We start from the raw sequence: 13766 nt of genomic DNA, 5'->3' as shown, positions 1-13766 counted from the left end.
CAGTGGCTAGACTTGTGTTGCTCTCCCTGTAATGGCACTTTGTCCTAGGTGCTGGAGGCTCTGGGCTGCCTGTCTGCACTGCAGGGCCTGCACAGTGTGTCACATCTCTACAGCCACCACATGACCTTATGGAATAGCTAGCAGCCAGTCAGCACACCTGGACCAGCTTCTCCGTGGAAAGCCTGCGGTTTGAGACCATTGTCATTCAGCCAGGTGAGAGAAGTGCATTACACAACCATTCTGTTTTCCAGCATTGCCCTCTTAAAGTACAAATAGCTAAAAAAAATAATTGCATTTGCCAGGAGATAAACTAGGAGTTACTTTGTCTCAACTTTTACTCAGGAATGTTCGCCGGGAGAGAGATTTTTTCTTCTAAACATCGCAGTGTATCCTGATCACACTCCCTCCTGCAACATTGCTAATGCTCTGAATGAAATGAGGGGCGTAGCATGGGAGCCAGCATTGCTGCAGGAGAGAGCATGATCTTAGAAGAAAAAATCTCTTTCTCCTGGAGAAGAGAGTAATATGGTTCCTATGATGTGTGAATAAAGAAATATCAAAATGATTGTGAATATGTTGCTGCGATATGGACAACACAGGATACAGCCAAGGTAAAGTAATGTGTTTCCTGTAAACACTGCCTGGAGTTCTGGAACATTTCAAAAAAAGTTCTACCAGCCGCCTGATCAGCACCTTGAGACATGAGAAGCTATATTCTTTAGTTTTAAGTTTATACTTACAGCTGTGTTTGCAGCTCCCTAAAGGGGAAAATGAAGCTTATTAAACTACAATAACAAATTGATATTGCTGACATCCTAATGCTTTGAAACAAAGGATTTCTATTTAAGAAATGACAACAAAATGAAGGAAATCCACAGTGATAGCGAGTATTTTTATAACTATCGCACGTCCCTATGTTGATGGTTGGGAGGTGGCTGGAAGGTCTTTTTCGGGATGTCTTTTATAAATGTATGGAATGTCTAAACAAATCCTTGGCATCCAATCTTCATTCTCCCGGCTGTGTTTTCTGTCTTGTCTTAGGGCACATCCTTTATAAAATAAATCTTTCCTTTACACCTGCGCATACTAAACACCATGCTGGAGAAAACGCCCTCATTTTACAGTTTTTTTTAAACTTTCCTGGAAACTCCCAGGATGATGTGTGAAAATCCTTGAGCCATCTGTACTCTGAGTGGCTGATTCATACTCAGTACAAATATTCTGCCCAAACCACTTGCAATAGAAAGCGCTAGCGTGGCTATGAGAGAACTTCCGGATTTCCTCTGCTTTTAGGAATAATAGCATGTCACATCCATTTTGGGAACTGAGAATCCTTTATTGTTAATGTCCTCACATAATTTTCAGTAAACCGGAGCAATTAAAAAAATATATTTGACCACATTTATAAGGCAGTCATTGTAAGGCTAGCGTTGCGGTCACGGCTGACCAGCTGCAGGAATGGCCAGTACAGAAGTGTAAGACTGCATTTCAGATTTAACCCCATCCCTGCCACTTGCATTCAAAATATATCAAATTTTATTTTCAACAAAAAACACACCATGTATACATTTTTACATACAGGCCTTCAGCCCATAAAATAATGTTGCTTTTGTGTTGCCTCTGTCAGTTTGTGTCAGCACCTTATTTGGCTGTCTTAAAGCACATTCATTATTATTATTAATACTATATAATATGATTTAACGATTTTTAAAATTGTATATGAACTTAACATACTGGTTTATTGTATGTTTTACTGCACATTACATAAGGCAGTTTTTCTTTCAACATAATAAAACATAGCAGTGTATCATTGCTGCCTCCTGTAATAATTCTCTTCCTTCTGGCGAACGCTCTTGAATAAATGTTGAGAAACGCATTCCCCCAGTTGACCCATGATGTGTGATTAAAAATGTCAAAAGAGTTGTTTAAAAATATAACGCTGCGATCCGAACAACACGGGACACAGCAAAGGTAATGTAATGTGTTTCTTGTACATTTTGCAGAGTGTTCTGTAACACTTTAAAAAGTTGACATGATGAACTCTCTTCTCACCCCTCCTGCTACACCATTTCTAACAAGGGAACATGAAACTTTATATTAAAAACACAAAGTAATTTAGGTTCAATTAGGATAAATCTGTCTCATTGTGTTCTCCACAACGGACTTCATGGAAGCTTACAAATTCTAATGCCTGATTATGATCAAGCCATGCACCTACCCCTGCTTCAAGCAGCAGCTGGGCATGGCTCACAGTGATGTGCTGGCAAGCATGTGTTAAGGGGTGACGAAGGAAGCAAAGGAATTCCATTTTAGTGCAGTTGAAGCCACACTTTCTGAAGTTGAAGCAGGTTACAATGGAGTAGTGAGCCCTCTGCTGGTTAAGAGCTGCGTAACATAATAATGGGGAACAAATGTTTCGACTAGAAGTCTTTTTCAGTGTCTTTATTGACATTTGAAAAAGACTTCTAGTCAAAGTTTGTAATTGAACTGAAGTTTCTTTTAGTATTCCTAAATTAACTACTACTGGGTGTTTAATAGTTATGGATGATATATAGGGTGGGACTTTACTGAAGTCATTACAATTTTAAAAGAAGTTGGCAAACCCTTAACCAATACTTTAAGCACAGCACAGAAACGACCAGAAAAGACCAGAGGACGTTGGAAATGAAGTCGTCTTGGAGGGTAGGATACACTTTTTCACACAGACAGTGGCGAGGGGATGGAATGGGTTACCTCGCCATCTTGTTGATACTTCACTGGGATCCTTTAAGACCCGACTTGACACAGTTTTGAGATCTATCAGCTACTAGGAACTGGACGAGCTTAGATGTGTCGAAAGGCCTCCTCTTGTTCCTAAGTGTTCTTGTGTTCTTACACAGTGACTCGTTGTTGGAGGTTTAGGTAGCACAGTGGTTTAGTGCACAACACTTTTATCTGTTTTACAATGCAAGTGATGTTCAATTTGTCACTCAAACAGTCAATACACTACAGTCCCTACCTTTTATCTAACCTGAATACATGCTTGAAAAAAGAAGTGTGAATTGTATTTGTTGTTTTAGTCCGTTGTAATGCATTTCATGGCTTTTTGTTTGCCAGCTGGAATAGTTTCAGTGCAGTACAACAGATTGCAGAGATTTCGTTTCCTGATACTAGCCCCGGTGAATCACTAGACTCGAGCGTGCACGTTGTTTTTAAAGGTTGTGTTTATACTGCAGGAATGACAGCTCAAATTAAAGAGGCTGGACATATTGTGTCACTCTACTTCCATTTAGAGAGAACACAGCACTGTTTTCTCAACAGTGTTGTGAAAGGGCTCATCTTTCTGTTAGCATGCTGCTGGAACTCCATGGCATAGACAGGGAAGGCACTTTCCCCGCGAGTTACCCACTTATACAAGTGAGAGAGAGTAGTGAATGAAGCCAGCCTAAGCACAGTTAGTTATGGGGAAGCCAACACATAATCATGCCTTTCCACACCTTGCACTGGGGCCTGTAGATAAGTGATGTTATGGTTATAGAAATACTAAAGGAAACGGAATAAATTCAATGGCAAACGATTGTATTTATGCACTATTGAGTGTTTAATGGTTATGGATGAGTGGTTTAAACAACTTTGAGGGGACCACAGGGAATGAAAGTGAATGTGATCTGACCTTTTCTACAGTCAACCCTGCTGCTAACAATCACTCAAGGGGCCTTCTGATAGTTTCATGTGTCCAATGTATATAGCAGCTCCACAATTATTAGGAGATCAACTCTGGATATAGAGGCCTTTGCTTTAAAGAAGGTATTAGCTAGCCACAACTGGTGTAAGAGTGTAAAACATGATATAACATCTGCAACACTAAAGTTTAGGAGACATTTTTTCAGCTTCTATATTCATCCCACTGAACAAAGCTATGCTTTATGCATCATATCATTAACGTCACTACAGATATTTAAAGTACATGTAATTATAGATTTAGGGTCATCCCTCTCAGCCAGTAAAATACTTTGACCCAGGAGACACTGCTGAGGTGAAATGACCCAGGAAGTAAAGCAGTAACAGACTTCCTAGAAAGCAAGGCAAGCAAACTGAGGACTTCGTGCAGTACCAGATGTCTGTTTTTTAAACTGATTTTTTGGGTATGGGTAATATTTATGAAATTATTTTGTTAGCTACAAATACTTGAAATTGACAAACGTTTATTTTAAACAATTGCTAGTACTCATAAAATCATTAATGCTTTGAAGAATAGAACTTGTGCATATTTAACTGTGTGCAGGTCTGACTGTAACACTGATATAATTTCCCAATTTCTTTTAGGACCTGTCATCGGTCTTCATATGTTAATTCCGGGCCTGAAGACCTGCTTGCAGTCCAGCAGAGATCCTCAGATGAGGCTGCAGCTTCTCACAGTCCTTTCCAAGCTGCTGCTGAATGCCAGCGAGACAGTGAACTCGCAGGGCTAGCTACAGTACCAATAACAGAGTCTGACTCAGAGGTCATTATCTAAACCCCCTTGGGGAGCTGTTAGGGCTGAGAATGGAATCTGGGGAATTAGACAACACTCGATCCAGCCGGCTGTTACACAAATGTTCCATCCCTGCTGCGTTCATTTAGTGTACCAGTTAAAGAGAGATGGAGGGGGTTGAGATCCTTTAGATATCTCTGGGAAAATGTGTTGATAAATACATTCTGGTTACTGAAGATCTAATAGGGAACCATTAGTCAGAGCGAGGGTTGAAAAGTTTATTAACAAAGAAACCATTTCAGAATCCACCAGCTTCTTACTGGTAGTGCTGTTAAAATACATTTAAGGCAATGATTAGTTGATTACTAACAGGGGTGTCTCCTTTATATGTTTCTAGTTCTAAGAGGCTGTATAAATACGTAGAAGTGGTAGAACGACTAATAGTTTGACACAGTTAAACAGTTAAGGTAAAAAATGTATTTGATAATGTCTGTTGCTCAATTTTGAACATACTGTTTCTTAACACTGCTGTTTTTAAAACATTTTAAAACTGCTTGGAATTTTTTAAAACAATTTATTTTTAAAATGCCGGTTACTGAGAATGACTATCACTTTTCTATTTAACTAACGCTACCCCTAATATGTACAATAGTACAGTTGTCCCAAAATCTTTTCCAAGGCAGGGACTACATTGGTGTTTAAGGATTTTCCATGGACTACTCACCACTAAAACCTGTACCAACATTTCTTTTGTACAAAATGTCATTACAATTTGAAATGGCAGGAAATTAGCAATATTTTTCAGAAAGAAAATGAATAATATGATAATTTGTTCTGTGTTGTACAGACGGTTTGGGATTGTGGTACATTGTGGTTTTTCAGGGAGCGCCTGGGATTCAGAAATACAAAAAGAAACTAGAACTCATTTTTTTTAACGTCTTCAGAATGTTAATTTTTTGGATTCCTACTTATATGATTATGAAGTATAGACTCCACTCCTGGGAATGGTCTAATTATCACATTCAGAGGAATGGGTGTGTGCTAATTACCCACAAATGCACTTTTTAAATGATGAGGTCCAATTGAATTTCACTGGAATGAGATCATAATCACTCATGTGTGTTACACATTTTTTCATGTGTCTTCATTGCTGTTGAATAGCACACCCTTTTATTTTATTGTAAATGGATCAAATTGCTTTTTACGTGCAGCCAAATACCATAAACAGGAAGGTCATAATGTAACTGAGATAAATAACAGTAGAAATCAGCTTTTTAAATAACTTTTTTGAATGATAAAATGTATAAAATAATATATTTTAATATAAATCATGCTAATGTGGCGCGGGGCAACTTAGTTACTTTGCAATAGTAAGGTTTAACTACGCCACCTCTTAAATTTACCAAGAGGAAGAGGAGCCCAGATATACCAATATCAAAATATTAATTAAACCAATCACTTTACTATCAAAAGTTAACTCCCAAAAGGTTAAGAAGAACATAAGAACATAAGAAAGTTTACAAACGAGAGGAGGCCATTCAGCCCATCTTGCTCATTTGGTTGTTAGTAGCTTATTGATCCCAGAATCTCATCAAGCAGCTTCAACAACATTACTGGGGAGTTGGTTCCAGACCCTCACAATTCTCTGTGTAAAAAAGTGCCTCCTATCTTCTGTTCCTCCTGGTCCTTGTTTCTTTTTTCAGGTCAAAAAAGTCCCCTGGGTCGACATTGTCTATATCTTTTAGGATTTTGAATGTTTGAATCAGATTGCAGCGTAGTCTTCTTTGTTCAAGACTGAATAGATTCAATTCTTTTAGCCTGTCTGCATACGACATGCCTTTTAAACCCGGGATAATTCTGGTTGCTCTTCTTTGCACTCTTTCTAGAGCAGCAATATCCTTTTTGTAATGAGGTGACCAGACCTGAACACAATATTCTAGGTGAGGTCTTACTAATGCATTGTAAAGTTTTAACATTACTTCCCTTGATTTAAATTCAACACTTCTCACAATATATCCGAGCATCTTGTTGACCTTTTTTATAGCTTCCCCATATTGTCTAGATGAAGACATTTCTGAGTCAACATAAACTCCTAGGTCTTTTTCATAGTTCCCTCCTTCAATTTCAGTATCTCCCATATGATATTTATAATGCACTATGTGGCTGACGTCTACTGTTATTAACACAAGCTCAAATCCTTCAGAACAAGTTCTAATAAGACTATAACAGTAGTAATTGCTCAAAACAACTGGGCAATCCAACACAGGGAAACAGTGGCCTTAAATATAAACCAATAATAAACGAGAAATAAACAAAATGATGCACATACCAAAAACAAACAATCACAATAGAAAAGAAACGGTGTAAAAGAAACGGTGTAAAAGAAACGGTGTAAAAGAAACGGTGGTTGACACTAAAAACCTACAAAAAGTAAATACAAAAGAAAATTAGTATCAACCACTTACAATCAAAATCAAACAAAATATCAATTAAAATCAAAACATTACCTCCAGGCAGACGTGGCTATATAAGGCACAACATTCCACGTCTGTCCTGTTCAGTAACTATAAACAAAAAAAACTATTTAAAAAATGTTCACAAGGGGGTCCTCTAGGTGGCATCTGATGGAGTAGAAGAATAAAAAGGGAGCTCCTTACTATTATAGATTAATCTCTTGCAATCCTCCATATTTAGCTGAAAACTAATTTCCAGTCCAAATCAATATAGATCAGTTTATATTTTATTTGATAGTTTTGACATATTTGTTTGTTTGCTTTATCGTTTTCATAGTTTTTTTTTCTTTTTTTTTTTACGCATGATGCCGAGGCCTCCGAGTAAGAAGCCAGTCACAGAAGGCCTCGTACTTATCGAGTATGATGATAGGGATAGTGCCTCCCCATGCCCTGACCAGTGGGATGCGAATCCCGTAACATTGGAGAGCATTCAACTAGTTTTCAGAGGGGAGATTGAGATATTGCGAGCTGAAATTAAATCGGACATTGCTCCATTGCAATCTGCATTGTCATCCTACTGCGAGAGAGTAAACGAGGTTGAGGCAGCAGTTACAAACATAGACACCCGTCTTAACGCCATGGAAACAAACTACGCAAATCTACTGGCTGTGAATGAGAAAATGCAAGCGAAAATTGATGATCTGGAGAATCGTTCAAGACGTGACAACCTTCGTGTCGTCGGGATCCCAGAGGGCGTGGAAAAGGGCAATCCAACCGAGTTCATGTCCAATTTCTTCTTCGAGGTCCTTGGCCCGCTGGGCCTGGAATCCCCGCCCTCTTTGGAAAGGGCCCACCGCGCAGCTGGAGCGAAGCCCGGGGCGGATGAGCGTCCGAGAGCCATGATTTTAAAAGTCCACAGGTTCCAGGTAAAGGAGCGGATACTCCGTCTGGCGAGGCAGCAAGACAAACTCATCTTTCATGGGAGCAGAGTTCACATCTTTCCAGATTTCAGCGTGGACATCATGAAACGGAGAGCCTCATACAACACCGTGAAAAATCAACTGAGGGCCGCCGGGGTTCGGTATGGCCTGCTCTACCCTGCCCTACTGCGTGTATCTTTCAATGGAACAGACCAGGTATTCCTCACGCCGCAAGCCGCGGAGAACTTTTTCTCGAACGTGATCCAGCCAAGGCTTAATAAATAGCTAAGTGTTGTTATTTAATTGGGCCGAAAGTTCGCAATAAGGTACTGTGAATTATCGGTGGATGTGTGTTTGATTTAAAGCAGACGTTTTATGCTTTTGAGGAAGTGGGAGATAAGGAAAGATAATAATAATAATAACAATAATAATAATAATAATAATAATAATAATAATAATAATAATAATAATAAATCGCCGGTTTATTCTCTGGGGTTTCTGTTCCACCCCCCTCCCCTCTGATTACTACACCTTAAAATGTTTGTATATTATTCACGTACTATGTTGTGAATTGCTATAGATAGAGGCGAAGGAACAGACTACAGTTCCCAGTAGCACTTGCTTACTTAGCCAGAGCTGCATCACGTGCTGAGAGACTGGCGTGGTCTTGAGAACAGTGCTTGCAGCTCGGGTTATTTTGCGGTGCCTGGTCCACTTTGCTGGGCGTTGTTCACATATTCCTTAACCTATCTGTCAAAATTGAATACGTATTTACATATAATAACATGTTTGCAAATCGTGTTATAGATGGTGAGGCTCATTCATTCACATTCATGATTGCTCTATAGTACGTATGTGATAGACTAGGTGCGGTTTTTTTTTGTTTTGTTTTTTAACATGCAAAATTGAGTGGGTTTCATACATTGCAAGTTATTATTATTTTTTTTGGTTTCATACATTGCAATTTATTTACTTATTTTATTAATGTTTCAAGGGATGGCAATACATTCTTATGGATTCATTACTTATAAGGATTGCATTTGTTCATAGATATAGTTCAGCTAGGGGTCTCCTGTTAGATTGTCCACAGAAGACTAAGTGTATCTTAGGTTAACCTAGCACTCTTGCAATGTGGGTAAGCTGCCACCTTGTTTTAGGTGGTATTGGGGGGTGGGGGGTTAGGGTTCTGTTCTTTGTGTCTTTCTACTTATCTCTGTTTTCTTTTTCCTCTTTTCTGTCTCTTCTCTTTTCAGCATGCTTGTCAGCTGCTGTAGTGCAGAGGCATCCTGAATATGGGACTCTACATGGGAGGTTAATTAATATTTCACCACTGAAAATTACAGTGTACAATTTTTTTATCTACCTTCTAAATTATGGCTGCCACTAAGACTTTAAACACCAATGGTTCCCCTATCAATTTCATTAGTTGGAATGTTAAAGGGCTCAATCATCCTGTGAAGCACAAGGGAGTAATGTCCCACCTCCAGAAACTTAATGTGGGTATTGCATTTCTCCAGGAGTCTCATCTTAGACCCTCAGATCATTTTCGGATGCGCAGGGGGTGGGTAGGGCAGCTTTTTCATTCCACTTTCACTGCCAAGGCTAGAGGTGCAGCAATTTTGATACATAAATCTATCCCTCTGATTGTTTCTGAGGTGATGGCAGACCCAAGAGGCCGCTTTGTAGTAGTCAAGGGCAAGCTCTTTGATACACCTTTAATCCTGGCTAATGTCTATGCGCCCAACTTCGATGACAGTCAATTTTTTAAGAATTTCCTATCCTCTCTCCCTGACATGCATTCCCATCACTTAATTCTCGGAGGCAACTTTAATTGCACTCTGAACCCCAGCCTAGACCGTTCATCTACAAGGCGAACCCCCCCCTCAAAATCAGTTCAAGTAATTCGTAACTTCCTCGATACGTACAAAGTTTCAGATGTTTGGCGCTTCTTGTTCCCTACTGGTAGGCAGTATTCATTCTTTTCGCCTGTACATCAGTCATACTCACGTATTGATTATTTTTTTCTAGATAGCAGACTGCTTCCTTCTGTTTGTTCATGCTCTTATCAGAGCATCATGATATCTGATCATGCACCCCTAGTCCTGGAGCTCTTTTTTCCCAATAAGCCAATTTCACTGTGATCTTGGCGCTTTAACACCCTGTTGCTCTCAGACCAAGAGTTTGTTCAGTTCATATCCTCGGAAATAGATTTTTTCCTTGAAACTAATGCCACCCCAAACATCTCCCCATCCACCCTATGGGAAACACTGAAAGCCTATCTGAGGGGCCAAATTATATCTTACTCTGCTCAATCTAATAAACGCCACAATAAGAGAATTGCTGAGCTAACTGACCAAATTTTACAAACAGACCAGCAATATGCCAGCTCCCCCACTCCTGCTCTTTATAAACAGCGATTAATGCTTCAAAGTGAATTTGATCTACTCTCTTCGAGGCAGGCTGAACAGTTTTTGGTTAAATCCCAACATGCAGTGTATGAATATGGAGATAAAGCCAGTAAACTACTTGCACACCAACTTCGCCAATCAGCAGCCTCTCACCTTATTATGCAAATTAATACCATAACAGGAATCCCCACTGTAGATCAGGTGGAGATAAATGACCAGTTTAAATCATTCTATTCCTCGCTATACACATCAGAGTCACCTGCCGACCCCCCTCTAATAGATTCCTTCTTTGAAAATCTCAGTATTCCCATGGTAGATCCAGTTTCCAAGGCTGGTTTAGAGGAACCTCTAACATTGGAAGAAATAACTCTAGCAATTAGTTCTCTGCAGAGTGGCAAATCACCCGGCCCAGATGGTTTCCCCATAGAGTTTTTAAAAAGATTTAGCACCAAACTGTCTCCACTTCTGAACTCTATGTTCTCAAACTCCCTGTCGTGCAATTTTGCCTCCGACACTACGTGAAGCATGTATTACACTACTGTTAAAAAAGAACAAGGACCCTCTGGACTGTGGCTCATACCGTCCTATCTCCCTCCTAAATGTGGATGTCAAGATCCTTGCCAAGGCTCTTGCCCGTCGCCTCGAGACTGTTCTCCCCTCTGTAATATCATCTGGTTTTTAAAAGGAAGACACTCATTTTTTAACATTCGGAGACTTTTCAATGTTATTTACACATATTCTCCTTCTCCACTCCCGGAAGTCTTAGTCTCTCTCGATGCTGAGAAGGCATTTGACCATGTTGAGTGGGACTACCTGTTTGCTACACTCCACAGATTTGGCTTTGGTCCAAATTTTATTTCATGGATTAAATTGCTATATTCCTCCCCCCTGGCCTCTGTAAGAACAAACAGTACTCTCTCAAAAAGTTTTCCACTTGGTCGTGGCACCAGGCAGGGTTGCCCACTCTGTCCCCTTCTGTTCGCTCTTGCGATTGAACCCCTCGCCATCTCCCTCCGTTGCAACAGTAATATTCCGGGCATAGTTCATGCAGGGCGGGAACAAAAGGTCTCCCTATATGCAGATGACCTTCTATTATATCTCTCTGACCCAGCATCCTCCCTCCTGCATGTCCTCTCAACTTTAGAACAGTTTGGTAAATTTTCAGGCTACAAATTAAACTTACACAAAAGTGAACTGTTTCCAATCAATTCTGCGGCAGTTAGTATGACTTTTAACGACTTTACGTTCAAACTGTCCCGTGAAAGCTTCACTTATTTGGGTGTCTCAGTTAATCGATTCTTTAAAAAACTATTTAAGACTAACTTTATTTCTTTGTTGGAATGTATTAAGCTTGACCTGTCACGCTGGTCTATGCTACCCCTCTCGCTGATAGGTCGGGTCAACTCTGTCAAAATGAACGTGCTTCCCAAATTCCTTTATCTTTTTCAGTGCATCCCAGTCTTCATTTCTAAAGCTTTCTTCCTTTCTTTAGATCGCATTATTACATCATTTATTTGGAATGGAAAGAGCCCTAGAATTCGGAGAGACTATCTTCAGAGACTGAGACCAGGCGGAGGTCTAGGTCTTCCGAACTTCCAATCTTACTATTGGGCCGCCAACATCCGTAATATGCTGTATTGGTTACAGGTCCACCCCCAGCATGAACAGCCTGAATGGTTATATTTAGAAGAAGCCTTGTGTAAAGAATCCTCAGTGTCTGCACTATTGTGTTCTTCTATCCCATTTTCTCCATCTCAGTATAGCACTAACCCACTTGTTATTCACTGTCTCTGAACCTGGATTCAATTCCGAAGGCGCTTTGGTCTGTCATCACTCTCAACATTTACTCCAACTAAAGCCAATCACTTATTTCCTCCCTCACTTGTAGATAAGGCCTTTAATATTTGGCATCGCAATGGGATTTGCTGTCTTAAGGACCTTTACATTGAAGGCAGCTTTGCTTCATTTGAACAACTCCGGCAAAAATGTAATTTACCACAAATACATTTTTTCCGCTACCTTCAAATCCGTGACTTCGCGCGAAATAAGACCTCCACTTTTCCTCACCTTCCACCTGAATCCCATATTGATTCTATATTTAATCGCAATCCCGGCTGTAGTAGAATCATGTCAAAAATTTATAGCACTATCCTCTCCTTGCATTGCCCATCTCTATCATCAATAAAAAACACATGGGAACAGGATCTGGATCTTGAGCTTCCAGATGAAGTGTGGGTGTCCGTCCTGGGGAGAATACATTCCTCATCAATCTGCGCCCGTCATGGGCTAATACAATTCAAAATTGTACACCGGTTACATCTGTCAAAAACCAAATTAGCTAAAATTTACCCGGACGTGGACCCCATCTGTGACCGGTGCAATCGAGAACCTGCTTCTCTGATACATCTGTTTTGGGCCTGTGACAGATTGGTTCCATTTTGGTCTTCTATTTTTGAGACGCTTTCCACAATTTTGGAAATACCATGTGTGCCTTCCCCAATAACAGCTCTTTTTGGAACAACACACGGACCCAAAAGAAAAGCTTGTCCACTCAGCTGCAGTGAGTGGCTTTTATTTAGTCCAAGATTGTTCATTGACTAGCCGTAATTATCACTCAATTACCTACAGGTGCGTAGAATTCTAGTCCCACCTGCTACATTCCAACCCCCCTTAGTGCATTGACATCCCGACAATGAATTCTCAAATTACTTACTAAAACCAAATCTCACCCAGGCTGTTTGGATCAGGCCATCTGATATTAGCAACCACCCAACTCTGCTCCATGCCCAGTGCATCTGCCGAGGCCCTCAGGGATCTTGGAAGATTAAAGGGGTTAGAATGTTGTCCCGCGGTCATCTTGGTACTGCATTGTGGGGGCTCAGGAACCTCTTCTGTCTCGACTAGTGCCTCTCTTGGATACATGGGGGTAGACTGAATGCTATGATCATAAGGCGGATCTAAAGTGATAAACAGGACCGAGTCCTGATCTTCAGTACTGCTCTCGGTAAGGTCAGGGGTGCCAGGCAGGTCTACTTCCAGGTCTGGTTCCAGAACATCCCCATGATCTTCTGGCTGTCGCACCACTCTATACAGGACAGAACTCCACACATCCTGTATCTTGTTCCTTCCTCTAATGCCATTATTTCGCTGGTACACCAGCTGACCCTCCAGCAACGGGGACTCTCTCACCTTGTTGTCATGTACCCGACTGCGCTGCCTTCAACTCCAACTGAAGCCTGGCCTGTTCATATGCAGTACTGCGTCCGTCTTGGTGTTCCTGAATCCACTCTTCTGTACTGCCGTCCACCAGTTCTGTAGGAGGGGAACCCAAAAGAAAATCTACCGGTAAATGGGGTTCCCGACCAAACATCAAATAGTAAGGACTCTTACCGGTAGACTGATGCTCCGTAGTATTATTGGCGAACAGGAGTTGAGGAAGATAATCCGGCCAGCGTATCTTCTTCTCTGGGGGTAAAGTGCGCAAGAGATCATGCAAGGTGAGGTTAAACCTCTCACACTGCCCATTACCTTG

General features: G+C 40.6%; 1 pseudogene; it reads left to right on the top strand.

The window, feature by feature from the left end:
- LOC131740169 (dynein axonemal assembly factor 5-like) overlaps positions 1-4451 on the top strand; it is a 41492-nt pseudogene extending 37041 nt beyond the window's left edge.
- Positions 4452-13766: the final 9315 nt, after the last annotated feature.

Source organism: Acipenser ruthenus, chromosome 13 (assembly GCF_902713425.1).
Source record: "Acipenser ruthenus chromosome 13, fAciRut3.2 maternal haplotype, whole genome shotgun sequence".
Lineage (NCBI taxonomy): Eukaryota > Metazoa > Chordata > Actinopteri > Acipenseriformes > Acipenseridae > Acipenser > Acipenser ruthenus.
Note: the sequence above shows the minus strand (reverse complement) of the source record. Positions and strands in the feature narration are given on the sequence as shown.